Below are 7,341 nucleotides of genomic sequence, written 5' to 3'. Positions count from 1 at the left end.
CCACCTCCCTCCCGGACGGGGCGGCTGGCCGGGCGGGGGGCTGACCCCCCCACCTCCCTCCCGGACGGGGTGGCTGCCGGGCGGAGACGCTCCTCACTTCCCAGACGGGGTGGCTGCCGGGCGGAGGGGCTCCTCACTTCTCAGACGGGGCGGTTGCCAGGCAGAGGGTCTCCTCCCTTCTCAGACGGGGCGGCCGGGCAGAGACGCTCCTCACCTCCCAGACAGGGTCGCGGCCGGGCAGAGGCGCTCCTCACATCCCAGACGGGGCGGCGGGGCAGAGACGCTCCCCACATCTCAGACGATGGGCGGCCGGGCAGAGACGCTCCTCACTTCCTAGATGTGATGGCGGCCAGTAAGAGGCGCTCCTCACTTCCTAGATGGGATGGCGGCCGGGAAGAGGCGCTCCTCACTTCCTAGATGGGATGGCGGCCGGGAAGAGGCGCTCGTCACTTCCTAGAAGGGATGGCGGCCGGGCAGAGACGCTCCTCACTTTCCAGACTGGGCAGCCAGGCAGAGGGGCTCCTCACATCCCAGACGATGGGCGGCGAGGCAGAGATGCTCCTCACTTCCCAGACGGGGTGGCGGCCGGGCAGAGGCTGCAATCTCGGCACTTTGGGAGGCGAAGGCAGGCGGCTGGGAGGTGGAGGTTGTAGCGAGCGGAGATCATGCCACTGCACTCCAGCCTGGGCACCATTGAGCACTGAGTGAACGAGACTCCGTCTGCAATCCCGGCACCTCGGGAGGCCGAGGCTGGCGGATCACTCGCGGTTAGGAGCTGGAGACCGGCCTGGCCAACACAGCGAAACCCCGTCTCCACCACAAAAATAGGAAAACCAGTCAGGCGTGGCGGCACGTGCCTGCAATCGCAGGCACTCGGCAGGCTGAGGCAGGAGAATCAGGCAGGGAGGTTGCAGTGAGCCGAGATGGTAGCAGTACAGTCCCGCTTTGGCTCGGCATCAGAGGGAGACCGTGGAAAGAGAGGGAGACCGTGGGGAGAGGGAGGGGGAGGGGGAGAGGGAGAGGCAGAGGGACTAATTTTTTTGTAATTTTAGTAGAGACAGGGTTTTATCATGTTGGCCGGCTGGTCACAAACTTCTGACTTCAGGTGATCTGCCCACCTTGGCCTCCCAAAGTGCTGGGATTACAGGCGTGAGCCTCCATGCCTGGCCCCCTTTGAACCATTTTCATCTCCTCTGTCTCTCTCTTACCTTTCTTTCTTTCCTTCCTTCCCTCCCTCCTTTCTTCCTTCCTTCCTTTTTTTTTTTTTTTTTTTTTTTGAGATGGAATCTCGCTCTTTTTGCCCATGCTGGAGTGCAGTGGTGCGATCTCGGCTCACTGAAACCTCTGCCTCCCGTGTTCAAGAAATTCTCCTGCCTCAGCCTCCCCAGTAGCTGGGATTACAGCCATGTGCCACCACCCCTGGATAATTTTTGTATTTTTAGTAGAGATGGGGTTTCATCATGTCAGTCAGGCTGGTCTCCAACTCCTGATCTCAGGTGATCCACCTGCCTCGGTCTCCTAAAGTGCTGGGATTACAGGCGTGAGCCACCGTGCCCGGCCCCTTCTTTCTTTCAGCCAGAGTCTCACTTTGTTATCCAGGCTATAGTGCAGTGGTGCGATCATGGCTCACTGTATCCCCAACCTCCCAGACTCAGGCAATTCTCCCACCTCAACCCCCCAAGTAGCTGGGACTACAGGCACGCAACACCACACCTGGCTCATTTTTGTACTTTTTGTAGAGATGAGGTCTTGCTATATTGCCCAGGCTGGTCTCAAAACTCCAAGGCTCAAGTGATCCACTCACCCCAGCCTCCCAAAGTGCTGGGCTTAAAGGCGTAATCGCCACACCTGGCCCATTTACTTTTCTTCATGGTTCCTTCTGTCCTCCTGCCATGAAGCCAGCCCAGTCATTTGGTTTTTATTGGAGTGTGCTCTTGCCAGGCATTAGGCTAGATGTGGCAAGCCAAGAAAAACAAGACATGGTCCCTGCGCTTGAGGAGCTCATAGTCTAAAGGGGAGAGGGGCAAGTGAGTAGATGGTAGTTTCCTAGGGCTGCCATAACAAAATTCACAATTTTGAGCGTTTTAAAATCTTTAAAATCAAGTCCAAGATCAAGATGTTGGCAGGTTTGGTTTCTTCTTTCTTCTTCTTCTTCTTCTTCTCCTTCTTCTCCTTCTTCTCCTTCTTCTCCTTCTTCTTCTTCGACAGTCTTGCTCTGTTGCCCAGGCTGGAGTGCAGTGGCACGATCTTGACTCACTGCAACCTCTGCCTCCTGGGTTCAAGTGATTCTCCTGCCTCAGCCTCCTGAGTAGCTGGGATTACAGGCGCCCACCACCACGCCTGGCTAATTTTTGTATGTTTAGTAGAGATGGGGTTTCATCATGTTGGCCAGGCTGATCTTGAACTCCTGACCTCAAGCAATCTGCCCACCCTGGCCTCCCAAAGCGCTGGGATTACAGGCGTGAGTCACCACACCTGGCCAGGTTTTTTTTTCTGAGGCCTTATGGCTGTGGCTCCACCGCCCAGGTTCACGCCATTCTCCTGCCTCAGCCTCCTGAGTAGCTGGGACTACAGGCGCCCACCACCGTGCCCAGATAATTTTTTGTATTTTTTTTTAGTAGAGACGGGATTTCACCATGTTAGCCAGGATGGTCTCGATCTCCTGACCTCATGATTCGCCCACCTCGGCCTCCCAAAGTGCTGGGATTACAGGCTTGAGCCACCGCGCCCGGCCCCAATCTCTTCTTCTTAAGTGGACACCAGTCAGATTGGGTTAGGATTCAGCCTAACAGCCTTTCTTTTTCTTTTCTTTCTTTCTTTTCCTTTTCTTTTTTCTTTTCTTTTCTTTTCTTTTTTTTTTTTTTTGAGATGGGAGTCTGTCTCTGTTGCCCAGACTGGAGTGCAGTGGCATGATCTCGGCTCACTGCAACCTCCGCCTCTGGGTTCAAATGATTCTCCTGCCTCAGCCTCTCAAGTAGCTGAGACTACAGGCACCCGCCACCATACCCGGCTGATTTTTTTGTATTTTTAGTGGAGACGGGGTTTCACCAGGTTAGCCAGGATGGCCTCGATCTCCTGACCTCGTGATCTGCCCACCTCAGCCTCCCAAAGTGCTGGGATTACAGGCGTGAGCCACCGCGCCCAGCCTCAAAAGCCTTCTTTTAATTCAGTCACCTCTTTAAAGGTCCTAGCCTCAAATACAGTCACATTCTTAGGTACTGGGGGTGGGGCTTCAACATATGGATTTTGGGGAAAAGGATACAATTCAGCCATAATACCAACATATACTGCTATGAAAAGAGCAAAGATGGAGTGTTACCAGAATACACTGGAGGAACCAGATCTTCTGGGAAGGCTTCCTGTAGGAGGTGGCTCCTGAGTTAAGTGGTGACGCACAGACAGGAGCCAGCTAAAGATGGGGAAGGCAAGGAAAGGAGGCATTTGAGACCAAAGGAGTAGCCTGCACAAGGTAAAAGAGTTATGGAGCTATTCGAGAAACTGTAAATAGTTTAAAAGAGTGGGGACAAAAAATTCAAAAGGAGGTTAGGCTAAGAGTTGAGGCCATTTGTAGAAGATATTTACAACTTTTTAAAAAAGGAGTTGAGGCTGGAGTTTTCATCAGGGGCCAGCCATGGAGGGACATATGGGGCATGCTGAGGAATTTGGGACCTTATCTGTGATCCCCACCCCCATTCTATTTGTGTTTTAGGAAGTCCACTCTGGTTCCAATATAGATAATGTCTTGGAGGGGACCAGGATGATTAGTTAGCAGGTTAAAGCAGCCACCCAGGAAGGATGGTGGCATGGGTCAGGTCAGGTGACAGAAATGGGGCCAGGAGGCCAGGCACAGTGGCTCCTGTAATCCCAGCACTTTGGGAGCCTGAGGTGGGAAGACTGCTTGAGCCTAGGAATTCAAGACCAACCTGGGAAACCCCATCTCTACAAAAAATACAAAAATTAGCCAGGTGTGGTGGTGCACACCTGTAGTCCCAGCTATTCTCGGGGGCTTAGGTGGGAGGATCACCTGAGCCCAGGGAAGGTTGAGGCTGCAGTGAGGCAAGATTGTGCCACTGCAATCCTGCCTGGGAAACAGAGTGAGACCATGAGAAAAGAAAGAAGAAGAGGAAAGAAAGAAAGAGAGAGAGGGAGGGAGGGAGGAAGGAAGGAAGGAGAAAGAAAAAAGAGGGAAGGAAGAAGGGGGAAGGGAAGGAAGGAAGGAAAAGAAAGAAGGGAGGGAAGGAGGGAGGAAGGGAAGGGAGGAAGGAAGGAAGGAAAAGAAAGAGAGAAAGAGAGAGAAAGAAGAAAAAAGAAAAGAAAAAAAGAGGAAGAAAGAAGGCCAGGTGCGGTGGCTCACGCCTGTAATCCCAGCACTTTGGGAGGCCGAGGCAGGTGGATCACCTGAGGTCAGGAGTTCGAGACCAGCCTGGCCCACATGGTGAAGCCCCACCTCCACTAAAAATACACAGATTAGCTGGGTGTGATGGTGGGCGCCTGTAATCCCAGCTACTTGGGAGGCTGAGGCAGGAGAATCACTTGAACGGAGGAGGCAGAGGTTGTAGTGAGTCAAGATTTTGCCACTGTACTCCAGCCTGGGCAACAGAGCAGGACTCTGTCTAAAAGAGAGAGAGAGAAAGAGGGAGAGAGAAAGAGGGAGAGATAAAGAGAAAGAGAGGAAGGAAAGAAGGTAAAGAAAGGAAGAGAGAGAGAGAGAAAGAAAGAAAATGAAGAAAGAAAGAGAAAAAAAGAAAATGAAAGGAAAAAGAAAGGAAAGAAAGAAGGAAGGAAGGAAAGAAAGAGGGAGGGAAGGCAGGAAGAAAGGAAAGAAGGAAGGAAGGAAGGAAGGAAGGAAAAGGTGGCCAGGATGTTGGAGAGGGGTCACAGCACTTGGTCTCATTGCTAAACTCAGCATCAGAGGGAACACTGGAAGCCTGAGAGGAGTACACAGCCTTGGCTCACAACTTAAGTGAAGGAAATTCTAGATGAGAACTTCCAAGATCAATTGGGCAAGGGAGCATAGAATTTCAAATGCCCAATTTTAGGCTGTCACTGGCTGTTACTGGGTATCTAGTGCTTTCCCACTAAAGAGAAGCTTGGAAATATGGGCTCAGGATGACCCAGAGAGGGTCTTGAGCCAGGTCCTAAGGGAAAGAGGCTCACTGTCAGGCCGGGTTTGTATCCAAGGTTCGGTCAATTTCAGGGCAATGTCCAGATTTTACCTGCAGGTGGCAGCCCCGTAACTCACAGAAAACAAAGCCCGACGCCCTTTCCAACGACTAAAAACCCCCAAGGAAAACAGAGACTTTTTTGGTGATTTTGTGCATTGTGAAGCTACTGATGGAGCCGGTTTGTAATTAGCAAGTTTCGCTACAGTGACAACAGGTTTTCATACCAGGGTGTGACTTTTACTTTACAACTTGCCTCTTGTTCCAATTTCTTTCCATTATTTAACACTAGCCATGCACCTATTCAAAACACTGCTGCCTCTAATGTGTTTTTTTCTCAGTGTGGAATGATCTTGGGCAATGTTGTCTCAAGTTTCTGAGTCTGTGTCTGTGAGAAAAAAAAATTTATCAAAAAGACAATATAACAAATGTTGACTTAAAAAAAAGTCACCCACGAGCCTACCATTTTAACACATATTATTTTTACTTTTAAATGTTCCCTTCCAAATCTGTTTCCCATGCATATACTTTTACATGAACATACTCAATGTCTGTTTTTATCAATGGTGTATTTTAAAAGGAAATACTTAACTTTTTTTTTCCTGTTCTCTTAGGCATCTACTCTTTTCTGAGATCTCACCCACTTCCTTAGCTTTAAATACCACCACGGCACAGAAAAGCAGCCACATTTCAGTCTCTGGTCAGCCTTTATTATTCATCCATCCATCCATCCATCCATCCATCCATTTATTCACTGCATGCACTGTGCTAGGTACTGGGAATACAAATGTGAAAAGGTGACCCTGTCTGTTTGGGAGCTTGTAGACCACCGAGGGGGGAGGGCTGGGGGACAATGAGTGAATGATTCATGATGCAATGAGATTGGAAGTATGGTGGGAAATTTTTTTTTTTTTTTTTGAGACAGGGTCTTGCTCTGTTGCCCAGGTTGAATGCAGTGACACGATCATGCCTCACTATAGCCTCCATCTCCCGGGCTCAGATGATCCTACTACCTCAGCCTCCTGAGTAGCTCCCAACTAGAGGTGTTTGCCACCCTGCCCAGCTAATTTTTGCATTTTTAGTAGAGGTGGGGTTTTACCATGTTGCCGAGGTTGGTCTTGAACTCCTGGACTCAACTGATCCACCCACCTCCACCTCCTAAAGTGAGATGTGATCCACTGTGCCTGAACTACCATGGAAATTTTGAAGAAGAAAACTGACTTGGGGACCTAGAGGAAGGGTAGAAAGCCAAATGAACAGAGGAAATTGCATGTGTAAAGATATGGACACTCAAAGGATCATGACACCTTCCGGAAACCACAAGTGGGTTAGTATTGGTGGAGTATGTGTTACTGGAGACTGAGAAGGTGGCACTGGCTGGAAGGGCCAGATCTTTAAGAGCCTTGTAAGGGACTTGAGACAGTAGATGATAAATGTCTTAGTTCCAATTGGTTTTCTACTCTACAGCCAGAGTGACAAAATATTTGGAAGATAAAAATTTAATCATGGCCCACTCCTACTTCAGTATTCCACAGAGTCAAGTCTCAAGTCTTTAGCAATAATGAAAAAGTAGGTGCAGTGGCTCATGCCTGTAACCCCAGCACTTTAGGATGCTGAGGTGGGAGGATCAAGAGTTCAAGACCAGGCTAGCAACAAAGTCAGACTCCTTCTCTACAAAAAATAAAAAAATTAGTCTGGGTGCAGTGGCCTATGCCTATAATCCCAGCACTTTGGGAGGCCGAGGTGTGTGGATCACCTGAGGTCAGGAGTTCGAGAGCAGCCTGGCCAACATGGTGATACCCCCATCTCTACTAAAAATACGAAAATTACCCAGGCGTGGTGGTGCGTGCCTGTAGTCCCAGCTATTGGGGAGGCTGAGGCAGGAGAATTGCTTCAACCTGGGAGCAGAGGTTGCAGTGAGCCAAGATGGTGCCACTTCACTCCAGCCTGGGTGACAGAGCAAGACTCTGTCTCAAAAAAAAAAAAAAAAAAAAATTAGTCAGGCATGGTGATGGCGCATGCCTATGATCCCAGCTATGTGGCAGGAGGATTGTTTGAGTTCAGGAGGTTGAGGCTGCCGTGAGTTGTGATCACACCACTGTACTTCAGCCTGGGCAATACAGCAAGACCCTATCTCAAAAAAAGAGAGAGAGAGAGAAAAGCAAAGGCCCTTCACGAG

Source organism: Pan troglodytes, chromosome 19 (genome assembly GCF_028858775.2).
Source record: "Pan troglodytes isolate AG18354 chromosome 19, NHGRI_mPanTro3-v2.0_pri, whole genome shotgun sequence".
Lineage (NCBI taxonomy): Eukaryota > Metazoa > Chordata > Mammalia > Primates > Hominidae > Pan > Pan troglodytes.
This window is presented reverse-complemented; position numbering follows the sequence as displayed.